This window comes from Mesoplodon densirostris, chromosome 7 (genome assembly GCF_025265405.1).
Source record: "Mesoplodon densirostris isolate mMesDen1 chromosome 7, mMesDen1 primary haplotype, whole genome shotgun sequence".
NCBI classification, from domain to species: Eukaryota; Metazoa; Chordata; class Mammalia; order Artiodactyla; family Ziphiidae; genus Mesoplodon; species Mesoplodon densirostris.
In genome coordinates, this window is record NC_082667.1 from 77,548,866 (window position 1) to 77,572,595 (window position 23,730).

Here is a 23,730-nt window from a genome sequence, read left to right on the forward strand (position 1 = left end):
CATTTATTCTTCCTTTCCTAATTAAACTGTAACTCAGGGCAACCAAGTAGTTGATGAAATAATCTTCTAGCTAGTAAATGAATAATAATCTAATTAGTAGAATATCACCATTTGGTACCCTTAATAAATTAATGGATCTAGACATTGATCATTAATGGCTGCAACATCACAGTAAGACAGACACTTTATAGTTCCTTTTGGAATTCATCAATATTATCTATGAAGTAAACTTGACAAAAAATCACACCTGATTTATGTCAGTGCTCTAGATCTATCTACCAACTGACAGTAAATACATGGGCCAAAGGAGCATGATAAATGTATAAGCATAAAGGGGATGCAATCAGCATAATCCAGACAGTTGGGAACCCTACTGGATGAATGCTTTGAATTCAATGACAAATACTTGCAAGAAAAATGAGCAAATTGAGTTCTTTTAAACCTATACTTTAAAAGAAATTGTGTTTGGATCAGCAAGCAAATAAATAATGGTTATTAAAATAAAAATACATTTATAGGACAATCAAGGAAACATGAACTGACTGGCTATTTGTTGATATTAAGGAATTATTATTATTTGCAGATGTGTGATAATGACATAGTTGAGCTTAAAAAGGGCAGTTCTTGCATTTTAGAAATATATATACTGACGTTTTCACTGAGAAAAAGAAATCTGGGATTTGCTCTAAAATTGCTGGGGATTATGGCGGTAGTAGTCAGAGAGGGTTTAGAGAAAATATATTGGCCTGAAATTGACATTTGATGAGAACAACTGATGAAAGTTTCTACTTCTTTCTTTTTACTTCTGTAGATGTTTGAAATTTTCCATACTAAAACATGTTTTATAAATGTAGATGGCTTGCAATTTGCTCTTCTGAGCTCTCAGAAGGCAAAAAGCCATTCTTAAATTAGGAGCTTTCTTCTCTAGCCAAGAATTCTAATGATAATTGTGTCCCAACTGGCCAGTGCACTCAGAGTGCTCTGAGATCTGTTGGTGGAAGAAAATAAAGAAACTCTTTAGTCTTAGAAGAAAACAACAAAGAGTAAAGGCTGCTGCTAGGTCTAGGGCAATAGTGTAGTATCACTATAAGGCAAAATATTAGTTTCTTCCAAAATCCACTTGTTACTACTGTGTATACTTTTGCAGCAAAATATCTTTTCTACATTGTCAGCATTAAAGTAAGTTTACTATTTAGGTGGCATTTAAATTATCATATGCTCAAAGCCTAGAAAGAATCCCCTAGGCTGAAATGACATTAAATCTTATTTTGGCCATTGTAGTGTATTCTCCAGTCCTACTTGCTTTGTCTATAACTGTCCTAAAAAGGTGTGAGGAGATCTGCCAATATTAATGCCAGGATTCAAAATGAGTTCTCTGTAGCTTGCTTCCTTCAGGATCTTCTGCCCTCAGACCCATGTATTTACTTAATGCCTCAGATTATTGAATATGTCACATCTTTCCAACTAGAAGACAAGCTCCTTTAAGGGCAGTGACTAGTCTCATCAACATCGAATTTACTCCAACACCAGTGCTTTCAAAATGTGTGTTGCTTAGTATATGTCTGACCGTAAGAAGTTACAGAAACAATTCTACTCTAACTAAATAATAATGATACTACTACTACTATTTCTACTACTACTGCTAATAAAATGTATGAAATAGAGTATACATGGGAAAATAAAGATAACACTGGAAATCCCAGACCATAAAATGAATGATCCCAAAGCCACTTGCCAATCCATTGACTGTAAACAGTTACTTGTGAATTGGTCAACATTTAAATGCATAATTGAGAGAAGGGTTAAAACAAATTTTATTACCAAAAAACACAATTTTTATACCTACAATTTTTGAGCTCAACTAACCTGTAGTTTTAACAGAAATAGATGAGATTCAAAGTATTCATTCAGGTTCCTAAATGATCCATTCCCTATCTTTCCTTATGAAACAATCAGTTATAACTCTAATAATTTGTCAAGGATTCACCAATCTCTACTTCCTTTATTTTCCAAGGTTTGGTATCATTACAAAATCAAGTCCTTTGGCGGAATTTAATAGTTTCAAAATCCCTCATCAGTATTATTCACTGGGATAAAATAATATGAAAATTTAACCAACACTGACTATGTGCTGAGAAATGATCCTTCAGTGATTCACTCCAGGTGGAGACTAGCATTCAGGCTGCACCTGAGGTAGAACTTGAATTCCAAAGTGGACCTTTAAACCACAGCTCAGCTTCTCTTTTTAAAACCATCAGAAATAAGCCTGTTGCCTGACCTTTGAGATTCTGCAAAGAGACCATATTTACATCTTTTGTCTCTTTTAACTTCCCTAGTCCCCTTCTCTACTTTCAGAATAGTGATTCCCAGATAAGGACAATGAGTTCAAACAGTGTGGTTAAAGGGGTAATTAGTCTGCTCTGCAGCCAAGTTACTCACAGAAGAAATAAGTTGGCTTTCACAGTTGTTAGTTTCTTCCTGGGCTTTGTTTAGAGGGGTCTCAGCTCAAGCAAGCAGCCTGTCAGCAGCCTGAAATAACTCTGTGGAAATCTAATGGCATATATGTAAAATATGTCTATGAAACCTTTTATTCAATCTTAGGTGCATAATTTTACTACTTCTTTAGGCCTGGAAAAGGATATTCAGCTACAAAAGGACAGAAAAGAAAATGTGTATAATACCTCATGCCTGCCTCACACCCTAGAACCTTATTTTACCCATTTCATCAGAAAATGATGTATGCTGTAAGAAACATTTTTAAAATTAGGTGATCAAATATTTAAGTGCACCAAGTCTCTGTATTTATTAAAGCAAATATAGTTACCTTTCTGTCCCTTTCTAAAAGAAAGCAAAAGATACAGTTCTTTTTTCTTAAGACTCAGGGTTTATGGATATTAATTATTACACTATACTGACACCCAGACATGTTTATAGGAGGCTTTTGAGACATACAGAGCTATTTATTCCCATACCAAATGGCACTTCTTTTTCCTCTGCCTTCTGCTTGTATTTTTTCTGTTGCGATTATATCCTACTGAGGCTGCTACATGTCTTTGTTTGATTTGAGGTTCTAAAGGTAAGACTGTATAGTCTCCTTTTTACACAATAATAATGGGTTTTATGACTGTTTGCCTTCAGAAGCCTCTTTTTCCACTCATTCTCATTTCATATCTATGGTGAGGTGTCTAAAACAGATGAGTTAGTTCTGAACTGGTGATATATAAATCAATTATTATTTGATTCATATTCAAAGCAGCTCCTCCTAAAATAGTGGCCTTCCTGCCTGTGGGATGTAGTCTAACCTACTGCCTGGATCTACACCCACCAACATCCATATTTTGTCTATTGTTACCTTGGACACTTGTAGGAACTGAGTGAGTTTCTGTTTCTATAGTGTCCATTGACAGACAAATGAATAAAGAAAATATGGCACATATGTAGAATGGAATGTTATTCAGCCTTAAAAAATAAGGGAATCTTGCCACTTGCAACAACTTGGATGAACCTTGAGGGAATTATGCTAAGTGAAATACGTCAGAGAGAGAAAGACAAACACTGCATAATCTCACTTTTACGTGTAACCTAAAAACGCTGCTCTCACAGAAACCGAGTAGAATGGTGGCCGTCAAGGGCTGGGGAGTGGAGGAAATGGGGAGTTGTTGGTCAAAGGGTATAACCTTCCAGTTGTAAGATGAATAAATCCTGGGAGTCTGATGTACAGCATGGTGACTATAGTTAACAACACTCTACTGCATACTCAAAAGTTTCTGAGATAGTAGATCTTACATGTTCTCATCACACACACACACACACACACAAAAGGTAATTAATTGTGTAAGGTCATGGATGTGTTAACTAACCTTATTGTGGTAATCATTTTGCAATATATACATGTATCAAATTATGATGTTGTACACCTTAAACTTATACAGTGTTACATGTCAATTACATCTCAATAAAACTGGAAAGAAGAAAAAGATTCAAATGGAGAAGGGTGAGGCTGGTAGAAAAAAGCCACTGCCTTGAGCAGTACCGAGGTGGGCGGAAAGCCATGGGGCTCTATTAGCACTGCTGGGGAGGCTCTGTTCCCACGTGTGGGGAGGGGGTAGGACAGCACAGCTGTGACCCTTATTGCAGACCCTAGGCAGCCTCAGGCAACTTTTCAAAGTTAGATGCTGAAAACCAATAAATGAAATTATAAGGAAGAATTACATAAATGCCTTTATTCTACTTCTGGTCCTCTTGGCAACCTTTTCCATCTAAAAGCTGCACCCTGCAGTTCTCAAAGCAGGAACATTAACATGGATCAGAAGTTTCCAAACTTTTCATCCTCAACCCCTACACCAAAAGAAAAGTTGAAATTTTATGACCCCTAGTATAGGAAGTATCTTGTGTGTTTTTAATATTTATCAAGAGAACATTTAACAGTTACCTACTATGTGCCAAGAGAAAATAAAAATAAGACGCAGACTTTAACTGCAGACTTTGTTCCGGTATTATTCTTCCTTTTGACTTCAGTATAAGAACTATTGAGCTGGGCTTCCCTGGTGGCGCAGTGGTTGAGAGTCCACCTGCCTATGCAGGGAATGCGGGTTCGTGCCCCGGTCCGGGAGGATCCTGCATGCCACGGAGTGGCTGGGCCAGTGAGCCGTTGCTGCTGGGCCTGCATGTCTGGAGCCTGTGCTCCGCAACGGGAGAGACCCGCATACTGCAAAAAAAAAAAAAAAAAAGAACTATTGAGCTATTTGCTGTCCCAGTAAGGGGGTAAGCAAACAATTACAGAATCCTGTGATCTCTTCCCAAGTTTGCAACTATAGGGTTGGTCCTAGAATTGCTCAATAACTTTGTATTTTGATTTAAGGGGAAACTAAAAGAACTTCCTGTCCCAAAGTAACTCTGCTTTGTAGAGACTGGAGGTGCCGTGCAATTGACTCAAGATAGTTTATTTGTTTAAACAGTTAAATGAGTAGTTTCTATTTAACAAGTGAGCACAAATTTTCACAACAGTACCTACCCCATGACATAGCTCAGACGAAAACTCTGAGGGAAAGGAAAACTATATGGGCAAAAAGTCCAGGTTCCATTCACTGTACATGGGATATTGACAGGCTTGTAAAACTTACAGAGGTACCTGGGGGTACCCAGGAACCCTGGGTATTTAGTATACAGATCAGCAAATGATTGTGGAAAATAAGAAGACACCACGTCAGGGGACAAATTAAGCAGGTGAAGCTGGTCCTTTATACTCTTTTCCCTTCTGATATACCACTGCTCTGTCATGTGCAGAATACGTTCTGTATCCTCAGTAGACCTACACACACACACACACACACACACACGTGTAACACACAAACATGCACGCATGCATGCGTGTACACATACATGGAGTCCCCAGTCTTCTCAGTTAAAATTCAGCTTGTAGTAACTAAAGAAAATGTATAATGCCCTATATTTTATAGATTTTAAAAATACTTGCACTTTAAGAGAAAACTTTTAATGTCTGAAAATCCCTTCTCACGAAGGAAGTTATTTCTGATATTGGAGGTTGACAGTTTCACAGAGAAAACTTCAGGAGCACAGAGACATGCCTGACCCTCTCCCCACGCACCATCTGGGGAGAATTCACCAACACAGAGGCTCAATCCCTCTGCTAAGTCAAAATCAAGTATACCAACATCATTATTTCACAGAGAATACCCTACCTCATGTTAGGCATTCATATGTATTTTATTTGTTGAAGAGAGGAAGAAGATATAAAGGAGGGAATCATCCGAAATTACAGAGTACACCATTTAAGTCAATATAGATATTTAAATTTAAGGTAAAATTCAATGATAATTTGAAATTATATGTGGAGTTTTATTTACTAAAGAATATTTTGCAAAGTTCAACTCCTATTTTAACTTATATTTTCAGAGAAGGTATTTGGTCAAAATGAAGAATACCTTCAATTATTGTTCTTTCATTGCAAGCAAAAAAGGATTTATACTTCTTTTCATGAAATATGGTTGTTTGACAACAGAAGGATAAATATTTTATATTTTTAGAAACAACAGTCAGGCTACTGATATTCTTAATTAGTTTTAATAAACCTAAATGCTTCTTATCATCTACTCTTTAGCTTGTACCTGAGGAGTTGAATACCTCCGGGAAGATATGTGTTCCAGACCCGTAAATATGCAGTTCACAGAGCCCACTACCAGAGGGCAATAAAGAAGTCAAATCTTGAAACCATGGAGTGAAAATAGTGGGAGTTTAAATAAAAGCAACATTTCGCAGTATGCTTTTCTGACCAACGTTATATCTAATAACTTAATGGATTGTATGTACATGGATTCTGAAAAGTCAGCAGCACACTTCACTGGTCAATTTCTATGATAAGGGGAACATAATTGGAGTGTAGAAAAACAGTATACTTACATCTTAAAATTCCACCCCTACAGAATCTACTACTCACTATTGAAAAACGGTAAGAAGAATAGCTTTCTGTGTCTCAGTCACCAGTTAACATTTTCAAGAGTAGAATTTATCTTCCTATGATGCTCAAATACACAGGAAAAATGCATATCTAGGACAATGGATAAACTCTATATGACATGTGAAAATAATTCTTCAAATGGAAAAAGTAAAAGATCTACAAGGAACAGTTTTATATGCATTAGTGTGGATATATACATAAAGAGGCTCTAAGAAACATAAAAATCACTTCCAGGAAGTAATTTTAGGTAGAAGAGAATTAACATGGATGAGGAAGAAAAGAGAGTTGGTTTTAAGATAGTTTCATTTACTTGTTTTTTTGTGTTTATTTGTTTGTTTTATTTATTTGGTCTTTGGAATATAAGGAAACAGTGGCTTTCACATCCGTATCCCAGTGGAACAAAGGGACCGAGGTCTATACTGGAGCCCAGCCATTGTTTGACTAGCTTGTAATAATACTAGTGAAATACAGCCAAATCATTTGAACTACAAGCATCCTCTCTGACAATAATCTTAAGACATCAACATTAGAAATTAAAGAAAGGAAAGAGAGAATACTGTTTTCTTTAGAGAGAAAATACAGATTCTGGATCAAATCAATAATGTCAGCAAACCTCATGGATATAAAATATTCTGCTGCCTATCATTTAGATCATGCCTCTAGAAGAGGGAAACTGGGTGATCATTTCCCCAGATTTTATATTTAATTCAAATATTTTAGATAAGAGGCATCTCTAGTAAAACACTGTATCATTGATTTTTTCCAAAATGATAGCTCACAGGAGTTCCTCTTTCCTTCTCAAATACATATGGGGAAATGGAGGTGGGTGGGTTAGAGGAACTATCTAAATAGAGCATAGTAATCAACAGTTTGTTTTTTTAAAAAAGAAATTTCTATTTAAATTGTTTCCAGAGACAGGAACACACAGAGACAATTCCATGTGACAATAGTGGAAGAGACCAGAGTGATGCAGCTGCAAATCAAAAAATGCCAACACCAGTGATTGATGGCCACCACCAGAACCTGGTTAAGACAAAGAAGGATCCTCCCCTTGAGGCGTCAGAAAGAACATGGCCCTCTCAACACTCTGAGTTTGATCTTCTGGCCTCTAGAGCTGTGATAAAATAAATTTCTGTTCTTTTAAGCTAACAAGTTTGTGGTATCTTGTTATGGTAGCCCTAGAGATAACAGTATTTGATTCCTGAGATGGCAACTGTATTCTGACTATGTAATGACTATTCCAAGATGATCAACAGACACAAAGATAAAGAAAGGCAAAACTGAGACTAAGCCCAGTTCTTTTTATTCCCAGAATAATAAATGATTTTTAAATTAATTTAGATCTCTTTGTCTAACCCCTCTGCTTTTCAAAAGACTATGTGCGACCAATCAAGTATTAATATGTTATACTTTCATTTTAATTCATCTCAAATTATTTCTAATTCCCCTTATGAGTTCTTACTTGACCCATGAATTATTTAGGAGTATATTGTATAATTTCCATTTGTGATTTTCAACAAATTTCTTTCTGTTAACGATTTCTTATTGCATTCTGTTGTCATCTGAGAGCACTCTTTGTGTTGTTTATATCCTTTAAAATGTACTGAAATTTGTTTTATGGCCTAGCATATAGTATATCCATGTGCATTTGAAAAGAATGTATATTCTGATGCTGTTGTGTGGAATTTTGTTGTTTTTTTTTTTTTTTTTTTTTTTGCAGTACACGGGCCTCTCACTGTTGTGGCCTCTCCCATTGCGGAGCACAGGCTCCGGACGCGCAGGCTCAGCAGCCATGTCTCACGGGCCTAGCCGCTCCACGGCATGTGAGATCTTCCCGGACCAGGGCACGAACCTGTGTCCCCTGCATCGGCAGGCGGACTCTCAACCACTGCGCCACCAAGGAAGCCCTCTTGGGTGGAATGTTTTATACATGGCTGTTAGGTCTAGTTGATTGATAATGTTGTGCAAGTTTTTTTATTTTCTTGTTGATCTTCTGTCTGTTCTGCTATTGAAAGAAAGGTATTAAAGTATCCAACTATTATTGTAGAACTGTCTGTTTCTCTTTTCCCTTGTGTCGATTTTGCTTCATTGTATTTGGAAGTTCTGTTGTTAGGTGCATATAAGTTTATAATTATTATACATTCTAGATGGTATAATCCTTTTATCATTTTAAAATATCTTTGTCTCTCGTAAAAATTTTCATCTTAAAATATTTTTTTTCTGATATTTTCTTAGCCACTCCAGTTTTTTTGTTGTTGTCTTGTTTTGTTTTGTTGTTACTGTTATGGTATATCTATTCCAACCCTTTTACACTTCACCTATATATTTTCTTGACTCTAAAGTGGGTCACTTTCTTGTTGATGTTATATACATATATAACTGTATATTACATTCAAAAATTACATATATAATAACAAATTATGGCAGACTTTGAACTGGACCTTTTATTTTTTTCGGTACGCGGGCCTCTCACTGTTGTGGCCTCTCCCGTTGCAGAGCACAGGCTCCGGACACGCAGGCTCAGCGGCCATGGCTCACGGGCCTACCCGCTCTGCGGCATGTGGGATCTTCCCAAACCGGGGCACGAACCCGTGTCCTCTGCATTGGCAGGCGGACTCTCAACCACTGCGCCACCAGGGAAGCCCTGAACTTCACCTTTAAATGAGTATGATTTAGACAGTAGAGCTTCCCTACCAAATGCAAATAACTCACTTGAACTCTCTTTTTTGTAAAGGACAGACCAATTCTTCCAAGGGGAATTCTTGAACTCATTAGATATGTGATATTCATTATAATTCGTTGCATTTAACACCACAGAAAGGACTTGATCAAAGGCTATTTTACTCTTTTCTTCCTCACTGGATGATTAGCTAGCTTCATTTTTAAATGGAAGATATACTCTAGATATTTAAATGTAGGGCATCTCTTCCTTTCAAATCTCAGAAAGAAAGGTGTGCTTCAGTTTCCCTGCAGAAAGCTCTAGTATCTTGCCCCCCTTTTGAAAGAGGAACTAATCCTTCTTTCTCTATTCTTCCTTGTCTTCTTCCCTTCATCAGCAATGAGCCTCTTTATCATTTTTGTCAGCCCAAAGAATAATTTTTCTCTTTCCAGGCCATTCAAAAATTGTACACTACAAAGTAAACGGAAAGAGCTTTATTTATAAAAATAAAACAGCTATGGCATTAGTTCTTAAAGAGTATAAAATGTTGATCCCTCATTCCAACAAAAAGTCTTGTTAGCATTTAGGGTTCAATGAGAGGCAATAAACAAAAATGTTTTGGTGACTCATTTGACATCTTTACTAAAAGGTTTGAACTCATAATGGTGAATATCAGACATATTTGTGTTAGGCAATTAAAATTAAATTATATCTAGACGTATTTTAAATTACCATATTAACATTAACAAGTAATCTTAGAACTCATCTTGAAAATAAAAGGTACTTTTATACTTTATAATGAAAAAATCAATAAAATGTGCCTTTATGAAGAGAAAATGTAATTATAATACCAATTAATGTTAACTGGTCACTTTTTTATTGAAGTAGAGTTGACATACAATATTATGTTAGTTTCAAGTGTTCAACATAGTGATCCAACATCTAAATACATTTGAATTGGTCACCATGATAAGTCTAGTAACCATATATTACCATACAAAATTATTACAGTATTATTGACTATATTCCTTATGCAGTAGATTGCATCCCCAAGACATACATTTATTTATTTATTTATTTATTTATTTTTTAATTTTTTTTTTTTTGCGGTATGCGGGCCTCTCACTGTTGTGGCCTCTCTCGTTGCGGAGCACAGGCTCCGGATGCGCAGGCCCAGCGGCCATGGCTCACGGGCCCAGCCGCTCCGCGGCATATGGGATCCTCCCAGACCGGGGCACGAACCCGTATCCCCTGCATCGGCAGGCGGACTCTCAACCACTGCACCACCAGGGAGGCCCAAGACATTTATTTTATAACTGGATATTTGTACCACTTAATCCCCTTCACCTATTTCTCTCAGTCCCCATCCCCCTTCTCCTCTAGTAATCACCAGTTTGTTCTCTGTATCTACAAGTTTGTTTCTCTTTTGTTTTCTTTGTTTTAGTTTTTAGATTTCACATATAAGTGAAATCATACAGTATTTGTTCTTCTCTGTCTGACTTATTTTCACTTAGCACACCTAGTACTCTAGGTCAATCCATGTTGTTGCAAGTGAAGATATTTCATTCTTTTTTAGGACTAAGTACTATTTCATTATATATGTGTGTATATATACACCACATCTTCTTTATCCATTCATCTATTTATGGACACTAGTTTCTTCCATATCTTGGCTAGCATAAGTAATGCCCCAATGAACAGAGGGGTGCATACATCCTTTCTTATTAGTGTTTTTGTTTTCTTTGGATAGATACTCAGAAGTTGAATTGTTGGATCATATGGTAATTCTATTTTTAACATTTGGGGGAACCTCTGTACTGTTTTCCATAGTGGCTGCACCAATTGACATTCCCACTAACAGTGCACAAGGGTTCCCTTGTGGATGATGGCCATTCTGACAGGTGTAAGGTGATATCTCACTGTGGTTTTGATTTGCATTTCCCAGATGATTAGTGATATTGAGCATCTTTTCATGTGTCTTTTGGTCATTTGTATGTATTCCCAAAGCAATGTAACCCCTATCAAAATACCAATGGTATTTTTCACAGAATTAGAACAAATAATCCTAAAATTTGTATAGAATCATCCAAACAAACAAAAAACCTCCAATAACCAAAGCTATATTGAGAAAGAAAAACAAAGCTGGTGGTATGACATGCACTGATCTCAGACTATACTACAAAGCTATAGTAATCAAAACAGTATGGTATTAGCATAACAACAGACACATAGGTCAGTGGAATAGAATAGAGAGCCCAGAAATGAACCCACAGTTATGTGATCAATTAATCTACAACAAAGGAGGCAAGAACATACAATGAAATAAAGACAATAAATGGTGTTAGGAAAATTGGACAACTACTTGCAAAAGAGTGAAACTGAATTATTTCCTTATACCATATATAAAAATAAACTTAAAATGGATTAAAGACTCACATTTAAGACCTGAAACCATAAAACCCCTAGGAAAAATACATTGACATCGATCTTAGCAATATTTTTTTGGGGTCTATCTCCTCAGCCATGGCCAACAGAAGTAAAATTAAACAAGTGTCATTATATCAAACTGAAAAGCTTTTGCAGAGAGGAGAAAACCATCACAAAATGAAAAGGTAACTTACTGAATGAAAGATTTTTTCAAATGATATATCTGATAAGGAGTTAATATCCAAATTATCTAAAGAAATCATACAATTTAATATCAAAAAAACCCAGATATTCCAATTTAAAAATGGGCAGAGAACCTGAACTGGTCACTTTTTAAAGTGTTTGATACAGTACTTAGATGCATTCTTTTTTCATTAGCCTTGAATATCAATACTCTTAACATCTCCATTTATAAATGAAGAAATTAAGGAATGGAGAGATAAATGACTTGTCTAAGGTACAAAGCTTATTACAAAAAAGATTATACTAAACCAGACCTCTGATTCAGATTCCTATACTTTAATCATTATGGCTTACTGCAGAAGATTAGAGACAGAATTTGACATTGAAAGCTTAGATTCCAGTTTTTAATGAGACTTCTTCACCATGTCTTTATGTCTAAGGGAAAAAATTCTGGTCTGTACTGCTATTAATGATAATACTGCTTTAGAGAAATGTTCTGGAGGGAAAGGATATTATTCAAATTTATTTTTAAAGTTTTTCTTTGGTTTGACTTTGTTTCTTAATTTTCTCATGCTAGGATAGGAGGGCAAACAAAACCTAAACTAACAATACCAACTATACGTGTGTGTGTGTGTGTGAGTGTGCCTGTACTTATAAGTATGAAAATACAACTTACAAGAAAAGGCAAGGCCAGAATCTATAAGGCTAAGGATTTTGACTTTATCTTAGATGCAAGAGAAAGCAATTAAATGAAAAGATAGTTGTGTAGATACTAGGCTGTTCAAGTAGAGCAAAGGAGAAATGGTAGTGGCTAAGACGGTGGCAATGAAGATGAAGAGAAACATTATATATGTGATGAGAGAGAGAGAGAGAGAGAGAGAGATGAGATTCCAGAGGACCTAATGATGCAGTCTATGCAGAAAGTGAACAAAAGGAAGGAACTGAGGATCATTCCCAGGTTTTTGCATGGAGTTACTTTTTGTGTGAATCATGGCACCATTCACTGAGGAAGAAAAGATTTGCAGGATGGAAAAGTTTGGAAGAAGGAATAATTGAAGTTTCATTTTAGACATCTTAGTTGTAGAGACGTCAAGCAGTGTTCCTCATATTTCTCCAATGAAAAGAATCACCTGGGGATCTTATTGCACATATGGATTATCACCTTTTCTGCTAGAACTTCTGGTTTGGTAGTCTGAGTTGAACACAAAGTACTAGATTTTCTCACACTGCAGAAGAAAAAAAAACACACTGAAGGAGGTGGGAAAGAGCTAACCTAAGTAACTTTGGAAAAAAGTATTTTAATATACTGTAATTAACCATGCACAATATATACTGAAAAGCTAAAGACAAAAAGAAATGTACACAAATATTGAACTTGTTAGTAAATTTATTTTTCACACGTGTACAGGTTAATGATTTTTAAATATTTTATGTGTATTCCAGAATTGAGCAAATGAATAGACTGAAATAAGGAGAATCAGGTTTCTAATTGTTAAAGAGTGACAAATAAGGAAAGGGTAAGGGAGGCTAGAACAAACCCTGTGCTGTTGGATTGGAATCAAGGTATCAATTTGAATTCATATATCAATTTGAAGTTATATATATATGTAGATAGACAGATGATAATGTGTGTGCATGCACACGTGTGTGTATATACACACACACCCAGATAGATAATATGAAAATAGAGATACTTGTATATTTTTATGTATTCGTATATATATTTTTAGCTCTCTCTGATGAAAACACAATGAGGTAGCTTGGATAGTGATAAATCCACCTCATACCAAGATTCTGGTTTCTGAATACCATTATTAATGCAAGGAACAAGAACTCCATGGAGAAATGACTGATTCAAGGCTGAGACAGAGGAAAGTAAAAGATGGGTCTGGAGCATTTTGTGGTGTCAGAAAGTAAGATATTACTCCAACAATTGTATGGCCATGTAGGAAAAATATAGGAGACAGCTGGAAGGAGTACCAGTGACCAAATATGGAACACTTTGAGAAACAAAACAATTAATGATAGTAATAAATTTTAACCCGTAGAATAAAATAATTATCCACAAGTTCACACTGATGTATGTATATATATGAACAAATAACCAGATAAATACATAAATGAAGGAGAAGAACAGCTCTTTCTTATACTCAAATTATAGTTAATAAATGTAGAGGGAATGATGGGAATAGAAAATGAACAATCATCAAACACCACAGTAATGGCTGGAGTCAAAAATTATTGATGGATGCTAAAATTAGTATGGGAAAATTAAACAAGAAGCAGAATATTTGAACAATCTCAAATAATTACAAAGGGAAAAATAGTGATTTTGCAGCTATCATTATAACTAAGTCATCAAAGTTAGCATCCCCAGTAGTGAGACATACAGATTTGTTTGTACCTCTAATATGTACTGAAAATGGCATAATATCTCTCCTGAAGTGTTCTTGTCAAGAAATACATATCCTCAGTCTAACCATGAGAAAATATCAAACAAACCCTATTTGAGAAAAATTCTACAAAATGACTGGCTAAGATTTTCCTTTAGTTCAAGGTCATAACAGACAAAAAAGACTAAGGAACTATCCTAGATTAGAGAAGAATGGGGAGATATGACAAGCAAATGCAATAAGGGATCCTAGATTTGAATCTGGACCGCAAGACAATAGGCAATATTTGAATACGAGTCTATAAATCATTAGTAGCATTGTGACAATGTAAACTTTCTGCTTTCAATAATTATACTCTAGTAATATAAAATGTTAACATTTGGGGAAGCTGAGTAAAGGGTATATGGGAACTCATACTGCTATGTTTTAAGTTTTTTGATAAATAAGATTTGATAACACAGTTTTATAAAACCTTAGTTTGGACATTTCTGAACCTCTTTTTTGTTTCCATATGGAAGAAAGTTGCTTGTTTAGGGATAATACTAAATCAATGGGGGTAAGATTTACACAGGACCAACCCTAACATTCATAGTGTGTGGCGCAGGAAACAACTTTGAATGGCCATTTCAAGGAACAATATACTTAAGTGTATACAATGAGTAAAATGGATGAACTACACAAATTAATGAGTTGAAAAACCATAGAATCATAGAATTTTCTCACTGTAAAGGCTCTTACTTTCATAACTTTTCTGAACTTTTCAGTTCCTATGGGTAAATACCAAAGAGCGGGATTACTAGATCACTGTATGGTAAAAGTACGTTTATTTTGTAAGAAACTGCCAAGTATCCCGCTAGCCACAAATGAGAATTCCAATTGTTCTGCATCATCACCAACTTCGGTATTTCAGTTTTGGGATTTTAGCCATTTAAATAGGTGTGTAGTGGTATCTCATTATCGTTCTAATTCAAAATTCACTGATGACATGGAATGTGTAGCATCTTTTCATATGCTTATTTGCCATGTGTCTATTTTCTTTGTTTAACCATAGTAGTTTTGTTGTTTTTTTTTTTAACCTAGGCCTGCTAACTCTTGTCCTCCTATGTCTATTTATGTTGTCTTTTTTCTTTCTTTCTTTTTTTGAACTTTTGATCATTTAGTCTTTTTCCTGGTTATGTCCAATTATTTTTTATACTAAAATTGGGCTTAACTTATTTTAGGAAACTATAAAGATACCTCCACATTCTGGATGTTGTTATCTTTCTCTTGAAAAGATTTACTTTGGCCCATGACAGACAGTTACTATAGGGACTGGTAACCTTAGTCCATTCTCAGTTTGAGCTCATTCAAAGCCGTTTTTCAGTCTGTGTGAAGGTTGGTCTATTCCTGTCTTGTCCTTCCTCTACGGGTGTTGCCCTTTGGGGTTACCATGTGAAAGTTTGGATTCTCCCTATTCCCAACTACCCTTGTATTTGTTAGGCTTTAAATGTAATGGTTCCCGCAGCCCTGTGAGACTAAAGATACACTTAGCTTGTCATTCCACTAGTTGTTGCCTTTAGCCTGAGCTGTTGCCCATTGGCTTCTGTGGTTAGAGTCTTTTGAACTCCTTGGCTTTTCAGTTCCTAGGCTGTAAGATTTGAATCAGCAAATGCCCAAAGGAGAAAAGCTGCACCAAATGTCAAGCTTGCGTCTGTGTTTCCCTTCTCTCCACAACTTGGCCCACGTCTTGGTGTCTCTCTAACATTCAGATGGCAGCGAACAGATGTTTTCTTACTTTATCCAGCTTTTCTAAAATTTCTTTAGACTTCACCTGATCTTACGTTATTATTGAACTATCAACTCAATTACCCCTAGGAAGAAAATTTACAATTTTATGTTTTATTTTTTTATTTTCTATATTACCTCAGTTTCTGTAGAGACCTTTTACCTCACTGTTCGGTCTAGTTCCTGTGTTAGCAGTAAGATGGAGATAAGGTGGAGACTAAGAATACTGGGGGGAAATCACTGATGAATGATATGTCTCGCTCTTTTTGTTTTTCCTCTCCTTATTTATTACTCTGGCAGCCTACACCTGCCTTTCTTCATTTGACCCAGTTGCCCAGATAAGAAACCCACTCTGGTAAAGACCTGACTTTACTCTCATAAATGTCTGCATGTTAGGATTAGCTAGATGATGAACACCATGCCAGAGTTCTTTGGGTGAGACTTTTGCAGACTTTTGTTAGCCCTTTAGTTTGCCTCTTGCCAACGCTGCTCAGATTGTTGAGGTTTTCTAAGATTCTGTAGGTCAAACCTCTCTACCTGCATACCAGATGAGCCCTTCTCTCTTTCCTGACTTCACTTGTGGGAGGTTAGCCCTCGGTTCTTCTTTTTCCCCCATCCAATCATAATTGTTCATGAATTCCAAAAGGCCCTCAAAGTATCTGTCGTCCCTTTCTCTCTTCTCTTTTTTATCAACACTGTTAAATATTAACCATATATTTGCATACCTCTTTCTTACTTACAGTGGAATATTGGAAGGCTCGATCATTAAGTGTGAGCTCCACCAAACTAGGACTCATACAACACTCTCCTCCAGGCCAAAACTTTTGATATCCACTGGGTTTTTTTTTTTTTTTTTTTTTTTTTTTGCGGTACACGGGCCTCTCACTGTTGTGGCCTCTCCCGCTGCGGAGCACAGGCTCCGGACGCACAGGCTCCACAGCCATGGCTCACAGGCCCAGCCGCTCCGCGGCATGTGGGATCCTCCCGGACCGGGTCACGAACCCGTGTCCCCTGCATCGGCCGGCGGACTCTCAACCACTGCGCCACCAGGGAAGCCCTCCACTGGGTTTTTTTAATACTATCTTATATGTATCTAAATTTGTAAGGATTTAGTTAATGCCTGAGTTATGTGACAATAAGAAATCAGTCAAATCAGCACTACAGAAGTGCAGCTTAGACCTAGGGACCAGAACCAAGGACCACAAAAACCTGTTAACCAATAAGTTTCACTTGTACTTCATGTTTAACAACTGCTGAGGGTGAATGGGAAGTGAGGGAAAAAGAGTTTAACTTCATATCACAGAAACTTGCACTAAAATGAAGAGGAAAATGACCCAGTTCCTGGTTCAAGTCACTGTAATCTGCTTCAATAAATAATAACAGCACACAAGGAAAACAAACACTATATGATAGGAACAATGGATAATTAATTACCAGATCAGGGAGGACAGATTACACTTGCTATGGGATTTCATTAAAGAAGGATTCCAAAAAGTACTGGCTTCTTCTGAGAAGACTTCTCAGAACAGGTAGCATTTAAACTGAGTCTTGAACAAGTATATAGAGGGTAGGGAACAGGCCTTCCGGGCAGGGAACAGGCACAGTGTCAGGAATGGCACAAAGGGCTTCTGGAATAGGGGACAAAAAAAAAAGAAAAGCTGAACACAGGAGTGCTACATGTTGGGGAATATGCGGGAAGGCTGGCTGAGGTTGGTTAAATGAAACATAATTAGACGGAAGAGAAAGTAGGTGCAAAGACACATGGAAGACTGTAGAAAGCCCCTGAAGATGGAGGTCAGCATAATAATATGAAGAACTCAGTGGTACTTTGACACTGTATGAATGTCTAGGTTTAAAAAAATCAGGAAAACACAATAAAAGAATAAACTACTGATATAATGATATGTAACCAGAGGCCAGATACCAAAGAATACACACTGTGTGTTTCCACGTATGTCATATATGGTGATAGAGGTCAGCTTAGGTGTTGCCCTGGGAGAGTATGGAACAGAAAGAAGTAACAGAGAACCGTGTAGGGTGTTAGAAATATTTTATAATATCTTGATCTGGTGTTGGATACATGGGTGCATAGAGATGTAAAAATTCAGTTATTAGCAATGCAGTTAACCTACTAGAGTTTTTTTAATATATGCGTACATTAAAAAAAAACTCTAGTAGGTTAATTAGGTTGTCAGTTGTGTGAAGTAAATTTTGGTCAAGGAATAGCCAAGGTAGTAATGCAGTAAGAAGTTATAAATGTACTCACTGTGCTCTAGAATGTCACAACTGGAATACAAGAAATATGTGTAAGAAAAAAGACAAATATTCAATATTGATGGTTGGATGAGCTGAATAAGTTAGATCACTCTACTTTCAATTTAAGAACTTGGCCAGTGTTTGGATACCTTCGAACAAAGAAAAAAAAGAAATACAATTTTTATTACTCATATGCTATGTATCAATCCCTGACTTCTATTTTGACACATATAAACATGGGAAATATTGCACCTTGTAACTGAGACAATGAAGATGAGTGAGGTAGCTGGTTTTGACACTAGAGGCTGAGAAAACCATCAGCTCATAATTGTAAGAAGTCTGAAGTCGGAGGAAAAGAATCAAGAGGAAATAGTGGTAAGTGCCAGGAGCTTCTGGAAACTACATCAGAGATGAAGACTCCAGGATTGTTGAGCTTTCTAAGAGTCCCAATAACTCAGATAAAAACAGAGGGCTTAAAACTGAATCCTGGGGATATATGTATGCATATAGCTGATTCACTTTGTTACACAGCAGAAACTAACACAACACTGTAAAGCAATTATACTCCAATAAAGATGTAAAAAAAAAAAACTGACTCCTGCAAAGTAACAATTGTTACGACAAACAGTAAAGAATTATAAGAAAAATACTCACATGCCTGTCCCAACAAAGAAATATCCTAAACTCCATCTCACCATTTCTCCGATTGGCCTTTCACAAAATACAGTCCCATCAGCTGAATATAGGTTTGTCAAGTAACTGTGAGTAAGACTGAATTAAACAAAAATAAATCAATTCCTTCCTCCAAAACTTTCCAGAGTATGTAATGAAACAAAGTGAAACTTGAATTTCATGTCAGGATGTAGAGTACAGTTCTTCCCAAATGCTTCTGTCTTGTAACTACATTAACATCATCTAAAACCAGTGTTCTGCAGGACAGAGATTGTGAAACGCTGCTCTCATCATGTAAGCTATCAAGTCTTTCTGAAAATCCATTCTTCCTTCTGCCCTTTCTCCTGTTGTCCCTGTCACCTGGAATGTCTGTCCTAAGCTCCACCTGCCAAAACCCTACCCATTTTTAGGATCCAACAGATAATAAAAGGCTTACATTACTGAAAGGCAGAGAAAGAAATCCCTTCCTAGGGATCTACATTTCCTTCCTAGGGAAAAGAAAAATTGTAAAGTATACCACAGTGACCTTAAGTCTATGAATGTAACTATGTTGTGTTACTTGGAGTTCTGTAAAAGTCAATGTGCTACAATATACATGGATATGAATATTTGATCTCTTACAAGTAGAACTTGCTGATAACTTTCATCATGAGCGAGGTTAATGATTAAGTGAGCCATTGTATTTGGCTCAGCCCTTATAACTAGGGAATATTAAAATTGGAAAGGTCCCTAGATATTAGCAAATCTATCCACCTCATATTCTAAGTAAGGAAACTGAGACCTTCATAGATTGGATACTTATATTAACAAAGGAAAAGGATATAAGATTGGCAGACCTACCTTTTAGATTAAGAATTTTGAGATTTTTATAGACTACTAGGACATTATGTCCACTGATATTGAGACATTGTGTTTCTTTTATTAATTAATTTATTTATTTTTGGCTGTGTTGGGTCTTCATTTCTGTGCTAGGGCTTTCTCTAGCTGCGGCAAGCGGGGGCCACTCTTCATGGCAGCACGCGGGCCTCTCACTGCTGCGGCCTCTCTCGTTGTGGAGCACAGGCTCCGGACGCACAGGCTCAGCGGCCATGGCTCACTAGGCCCAGCTGCTCCGCGGCATGTGGGATCCCCCCAGACCAGGGCTCGAACCCGTGTCCCCTGCATTAGCAGGCAGACTCCCAACCACTGCGCCACCAGGGAAGCCCCGACAATGTGTTTCTTAGTCATCATTTCCTATTGCACTGACCAAGCGAGGTGCCAGTCAGTAGTTGTACAAAGGGAAAAAGAAAACTTTAGAAACTCCCAATTTATATACACAGGGAAATTCATCATTCATGTTATTTAAGCTAACTGGATGCAGTTTACCAGCTACATTGAGGAATGGTGAAGTGAAGTGTCTTTACAATTAACATGTTAGTGTGTGTCCTGACCTCCCTGGTGTTCAAGTGAGTTAACGGTTAGCACTCAACTAGGCACTTAAGAGTCCATTATAAATCTGGACTAAACATTTATTTGTGGCATCTTTATTCTTCTTTGGTGCCCTTAGGCAGAATTAGCCCTCTTATGTTTTGATAAATTCAAGTATTAAACAGGGCTAAGGTTTCACAAGTTCTTTGGCCTAAACATGGGGGTAAGGGAGACCAATGAGCTGGAGTACTTCTAGATTTAAGAATGGTCAGATTGAGGAAGAAGAGTCTTATGCCAGAGGTGAAAGAAGACTGATTATAATTACCTATTTTTAAAAATTCCAACCCTTTTCAATGTTCTAAAGTGATCAGGAAGTACATGGGTATGCTAGGAAGTAAGGGAGTCAAGCAAGAATATTCTCTAAGAGTTTGTGGATGGCAATGAAGAGGAAAGGAAGATAGAGACAATCCTGGAAAAGGTTTTGGTTGGCCATAATAATGAAGTCAGAAGGAGAAGAAGAAAAAGAAGAAGAATGACACATGCAATGGGAAAGAGAAAGCAAGAATAGAGAAGCAAAAGGGAGAGTAGAAAAATGAGACAAATTTGGAGAAGGAAATGAGGAAGAAAACTGGGTGAAAGAAGGAAGCACTGATGGTAGACCACTTGACACTCAAACATTAACACGATGCACATTTAACATGTGCCATCAACGGCCATGGTCATTACCCTCAAATAGTTTACAGTATGTGTTTCAGAGACATTTATAAATTGAAAATGCCATTAAAATAAGTGCCAGGGTATAAGTATTCATGGAATTGTATGGGAGAATAAAAAGTCCCCCATCAAAGAGCCTTCTGAGACATCGGAAAAAAAGGAAAAACCTAAAAAGCATAAGACTCTTCCTATTTTCCTTTCCAATGATACATCCCAATCTTGATGATCAATCAGCGATTTAAATATCAACTATAAACAGTATTTTATGAGCTGCTATGCAGTATACTATACTAGAGCAATAGAACAGAGAGGACCTCAAACCCTCTGTTCCCTCAAATTGAAAGGCACGCTTCCTGACCTCTCCAGACCACTACTGGACACAGGGAACACACACTAATGTTTCAGGACCCCAACCAGCACTCACCTGCTTAGTGATTACTTCCATGACACACCCTCACTAACACCACTGACTTTCCTGCTCCTACGGGACATGACATATATTTCCTATTTTAACACATACCACAGTGCATTATGATTGCAGGTAGATGTTCTAACAACTTAAAAGAGAATGATGACTTTTTTGCTCTTTACATCTTGTTATTTCCCTACTCATAATATTTCTTGAAGAGAAACCATAAAAATATAAACAAACACAAAAAACAGATAATATACAAAACGTGTGCTTTGCACCTTAACACAAACTTAAGTAAAATTAGTTCTGACAGTATCCAGCATGACAAACTTCCATGGTACAAATGAGAATGGACCAAGGTTTGAGCAGGTACAGGAGACAATCCAGGCATGAACAACACCAAGGAAAGGTAGACAGGAAGTAACATGGTGTGTAGGAAATCACGAGACCAGTCTGATGGGAAGAGACTTAAACAAGACTGAAACTCACTTTCTAAACCTCCAGCTCCAATTGGACAATTCACAAGACACAGGTGCACCAAAGTGGCCAAATATTCAATCCCTTTAATGAGGAGGAACAGTTTAAAATTTTATTGCTTTAGTTTGCCCAAAAGCAACTATCAAATGTTGGCAGGACACAATGAAGGCTTACCTTTGTTAACATAGTTAAGTCTCTCTCTCTCACAACTAGCCCACTTGGCTCCACGTTCCTTAGCGCACCCGATGCACTTACACAGCATTGATGGGCTTTACACAACTGGAAGGCCACATCTTTATTTCTTATTGCAGGAACACAACATCTGGAAACTTTATTTCTATCGGAAGCTAAAGCAAAATTATTGTAAAATGAGTCATTTAAACCATACATTTTATCACCGTTAAAAAGCATCTGCTCTGTGCTAAGGATTAGAAATGACTCCTGTCCTTAAAGTCTCATTAAGGAGGAAGATCTATAAACTCAAAATTTCAATTACATGAGATAAAGAACCATAACCTTTAAGCACAGAAGTGCCTATGGAGGCCAAAAGTTATATCTAAGTGACGGCTTCATGATAACCCTGAAGTACAGTCTAGAAAGATGAGGCTATGCAGAGTTGGAGTAGGAGGTGCATTAACTGCACAGGGAGCAGCTGTGCAAAGACACTCAAGCCTGACACCTGCTGGGCACTGTAAATACTGCAGGTGGGGATGACTAAAGAACAGGGGTCCAAGTGTGAGAAGAGACAGAAATAAAAATAGAGATGTTGGCCCAAGAAAGCCTGGGAGAGAGCATGGCTTGTATCCCACAGGTGATGAGACCTGGGGCTACCACTGGCTGAGTAAGGGTGCCTCCGCTGATTAGAAAAAGGCGCCCCGCTGCTGAAGGACCAATTAGATAAAGGGAGTGATCACAAAAAGCTCCCCTTCCTCAGGGCCAAAGAGCCCCAGGAGGCTTGGCAAAGCACAGTTCAGATTACAGGCCTCTGTGCAGAGCACACGCTGGGCGGCTAGTATGCACTAACTCTGTGTGGGCAAGCCATTAGCAGCATTATTTTAGGCATATCTTGTCGTGTTAGAAGGTCACTCAACCCGAGTAGGCAGATGAACTTAGAGGAACTGAGACCAGGGGCCGCGAAACCACCCAGGAGTTTCTGCCATAGTCTGGGCAAAATGTAATGTGGATGAAGAAGCAAATTTAGGAGGAGGCCAAAATTTACAAGCTAGACCCACTGGATGAAAGTCATAAAGAAAGTTCAGTGAAGGAATTCTGAAGAGAATGGGCTCTGCATTTTTCTTACAATCAATGTAAAATATTAGGCAAAATTAAGTACAGTGGCTTTTAAGGTCCCTTCCAGCTCTAACTTCTTTTGATTTCTAACTTATTACTCTGGTTAAGTAAAGTCCCTTCAGAGGTACAGAACAGTTCCTACACCTGAATGGGATGCAAAGAATAATCTGACTTCTCTTCACCAGGGGATGAGTTGAACTGTCCTTGCAGAAGAGGTAACACGTGGTGAGAACCCCAGATCCTAGAAAAGGGCCAGGCACACGATAAGTATTCTGCTTTTAGAAAACAAATGAACAATCATTTCCTCTCCTAGATCCTCACACCCTTTCTCTGCTGGCTGCTTTCTTTCAGCTTATAAACTTCCTCAGTATACCCACTTAAAAAGCCCTCAGACCTATGATTCTTTGGATCTTCTTGTGGGTAACCTAAGTCTCTCTCATGCCTTCAAACACCTCTCCTCCCCAAAAGCCCAGATCTGAACCTTGGGCCCAGACCTGTCTACCAGGCCCCTCTAAAGCACTGAAGATGAAGTAAGATCCTCTCCCCACCCCCAATACCTTCCTACTGTGCTCTGTATCTCTCAAAAAGATGCAGCTGT

General features: G+C 37.4%; 1 protein-coding gene and 1 long non-coding RNA gene across 7 annotated transcripts in view; both read right to left on the bottom strand.

The window, feature by feature from the left end:
- Window positions 1-23,730, bottom strand: part of LOC132493387 (forkhead-associated domain-containing protein 1-like) — a 127,453-nt gene that overhangs the window by 98,944 nt on the left and 4,779 nt on the right. The window lies entirely within an intron of this gene.
- LOC132493396 (uncharacterized) lies at window positions 12,650-22,176 on the bottom strand. The gene is made up of 3 exons (XR_009532981.1): window positions 22,017-22,176; window positions 18,171-18,309; window positions 12,650-12,973 (listed from the first exon to the last, which is right to left on the bottom strand). It is a non-coding gene; the product is annotated as an uncharacterized LOC132493396 (long non-coding RNA).